The sequence below is a fragment of the Athalia rosae genome, chromosome 8 (assembly GCF_917208135.1).
Source record: "Athalia rosae chromosome 8, iyAthRosa1.1, whole genome shotgun sequence".
Classification (NCBI taxonomy): domain Eukaryota; kingdom Metazoa; phylum Arthropoda; class Insecta; order Hymenoptera; family Athaliidae; genus Athalia; species Athalia rosae.
The window spans coordinates 8706698-8710527 of record NC_064033.1 but is presented as its reverse complement, the minus strand read 5'-3'; positions in this window follow the sequence as shown (position 1 = coordinate 8710527).

Genomic DNA, 3830 nt, shown 5'->3' with positions numbered 1-3830 from the left:
ATTTGAAATTCAAAAGGCAAACGATCACCGATGATACGAAGATACCTCGTGAATTTCAACCTTTTCTGTTCATTTGTTGTCGGGAAACAGTGTACGGGAAGAATCCAATGAAATGTTTATAACTTTCGAATGCAGCATTTGTTCAATTTGAAGTTCAGGAGGCAAACGAGCACCGATATTACAAAGATATATCGTGAATTTCAACCTTTTCTGTTCATTTGTTTTCGGGATACAGTGTACGGGAAAAATTCAATGGAATGTTCATAACTTTTGAATGCATTATTCTTATATTTCGAAATTTAGAGGGCAAATCGTATGCACTAATGCTCTATCGTATGCCTCTCAATTTATGAGGTCCGGACAGTATGCATTGGTGCTTAGTACATCGGAAAACCAATCGCATGGAATCAACTGGACTGCATTCTGAAATTCTACAAAGTGGTAGTTTTCTGTCACCAGCATTGTTAAATGTTAGAAAAACTGCAATATGATATCATCGAATGAGAGCGAAATACGATCGATTATTGATGTGAAAACTCTAGGTATTCAAATATTGAATATTGGCAATCGTCTCAGCGCTAACAGCTGTCATCGTTGACAGGCTCCATAATCAGCATGAAATCAGCAAGTCTAGCCACCTCACCTCGCCTAATCTCACCTCACGGCATGATATTATGATATAAGACCTCACTTCTCGGTAATACATTTTGTACAACTTGATTATGCCGTGTGACTTTTTAATTCAACTCACTTGTTGAGCCCGGTGATCGGAGAACTGGCACTTCTGTCATCGATGCACCTACTTCTATCATCTTTGCCACTGCGACATCGTATGCTTCATCATTTGTAACATTCGGCCAGCATTCTCACGTGCTTTGTACTTCGGGAAATCATCTTCACTGCATCATCAAATTCTACAAAGTTGTAGTATGCTGTCACCTCCATCTGTCAGTGTTACGATAGCTGAATTATACTATTGTCGAATAACAGTGCGATACGATTAATTATCGATTTGAAAACTTCAGGGGTGAAAAACAACAAACATTCAGAATCTTATTAGCGCTATTAGCTGTCATCGTTGACAGGCTTTATGTTCGGCATGAAATCAGCAAGTCTAGCCACCTCACCTAGCCTCATCTAACCTCCTGGCGTGACACTATGAATCGACACCTCACTTCTCGGTAATACATTTTGTACGTCTCGATTATCCTGTGTGATTTTTCAATTCAACTCACTTGTCGAGCCCGGTGACCGGTAAACTGACACTTCTGTCCACGATGCAACTTTTTCTATCATCTTCGCCACCGCTCTATTGTATTTTTTGTCATTTGTAACATTCGGCCAGTATGCTTACGTGCTTCGTACATTGGGAAACCAATTACGTGGATTCGGCCGCACTCCAGCCTCTCATTCTACAATGTGGAAGATAGCTGTCACCTCCATCTGTCGATGTCATCGTAGCTGAATATGATATTGTTCGATATGATGAATTATTGATTTTAAAACTTTAGAAATCAGGAATATCAAAAATTAAGAGTGTTTGCTGCGTCAACGGCTGTCATCGTCAACAGGCATCATGTATAGAATGATATGACTCAGGCAAGCCACCTGACCTAACCTAATGACATATCATAGGCCATGACGATGGAACGTGAGTCCACGGAAACAAAATCGAAAAATACTATGGACATAATGGAACTCGAATATACTCACTGATTTTTCGGAAAAATTTCAGCATACCGATGCACTACTCCGAACGGGATTCTGCACAATCTATTCAATCACCCCGTTCAATGCATTTTCCCAGTTATTTAAGTGTGCTCTCCAAGTGCCAAGTGAAAACTGAACCGGACGAAAAGTCGAAAGAACGCAGTTGCGAACGATTCGAGAATCGATTATACTGCATAACGACTGCCAGCCAGCAACAAGGCACCGATTACGTAGCGACGCATACAATACAAATCCACACCCAAGCAACCCCCCGAACGTCCAGATCTGATATAAGGGATATCCATAGTAATATCTTGACAGATCTGAAAGACGTTTATAAGATGTATAGGTAATATCCAGATGTCCGCTTTCCAAATATCTTTCAGATGTTTCATTTCATATCTCGTACACGTCCGTAGATATTTATTAAATATGAATTCGATGTGGAATGCGGTCAAGAAGTACCTGGTGACTCGACTATAGGTGTTCTTAGTGACACGGTCAGACTTTGGATGACGAATGTATAACTTTTAAATGCAGCATTCGTATGATTCCAAATTAGGAGGGCAAACGAGCACTGGTAACACGGAGATATATCGTGAATTTCAACCTTTTCTGTTCATTTGTTGTCGGGAAACAGTGTACGGGAAAAATCCAATGAAATGTTTATAACTTTCGAATGCAGCATTTGTTCGATTTGAAATTCAGGAGGCAAACGAGCACCGATATTACAAAGATATATCGTGAATTTCAACCTTTTCTGTTCATTTGTTTTCGGGATACAGTGAACAGAAAAAATTCAATGAAATTATTATAACTTTCGAATGCAGCATTTGTTCAATTTGAAATTCAGGAGGCAAACGAGCACTGAAATTACAAAGATACCTCGTGAATTTCAACCCTTTCTGTTCATTTGTTGTCGGGAAACAGTGTACGGGAAGAATTCAATGAAATGATTAAAACTTTCGAATGCAGCATTTGTTCAATTTGAAATTCAGGAGGATAACGAGCACTGAAATTACAAAGATATATCGTGAATTTCCACCTTTTCTGTTCATTTGTTGTCGGGAAACAGTGTACGGGAAGAATTCAATGAAATGTTTATAACTTTCGAATGCAGCATTTGTTTAATTTGAAATTCAGGAGGCAAACGAGCACCGATATTACAAAGATATATCGTGAGTTTCAACCTTTTTTGTTCATTTGTTGTCGGGAAACAGTGTACGGGAAGAATTCAATGAAATGTTTATAAGTTTCGAATGCAGCATTTGTTCAATTTGAAATTCAAAAGGCAAACGAGCACCGATAATACGAAGATACCTTGTGAATTCCAACCTCTTCTGTTCATTGTTTCGGGATACAGTGTACGGGAAGAATCCAATGAAATGTTTATAACTTTCGAATGCAGCATTTGTTCAATTTGAAATTCAGGAGGCAAACGAGCACCGATATTACAAAGATATATCGTGAATTTCAACCTTTTCTGTTCATTTGTTTTCGGGATACAGTGGACAGAAAAAATTCAATGAAATTATTATAACTTTCGAATGCAGCATTTGTTCAATTTGAAATTCAGAAGGCAAACGAGCACCGATATTAGAAAGATATATCGTGAATTTTAACCTTTTCTGTTCATTTGTTTTCGGGATACAGTGAACCAAAAAATTCAATGAAATGATTATAACTTTCGAATGCAGCATTTGTTCGATTTAAAATTCAGGAGGCAAACGAGCACCGATATTACAAAGATATATCGTGAATTTCAACCTTTTCTGTTCATTTGTTTTCGGGATACAGTGTACGGGAAAAATTCAATGAAATGATTATAACTTTCGAATGCAGCTTTTGTTCAATTTGAAATTCAGGAGGCAAACGAGCACCGATATTACAAAGATATATCGTGAATTTCAACCTTTTCTGTTCATTTGTTGACGGGAAACAGTGTACGGGAAGAATTCAATGAAATGATTATAACTTTCGAATGCAGCATTTGTTCAATTTGAAATTCAAAAGGCAAACGAGCACCGATAATACGAAGATACCTCGTGAATTTCAAACTTTTCTGTTCATTTGTTGTCGGGAAACAGTGTACGGAAAGAATCCAATGAAATGTTTATAAC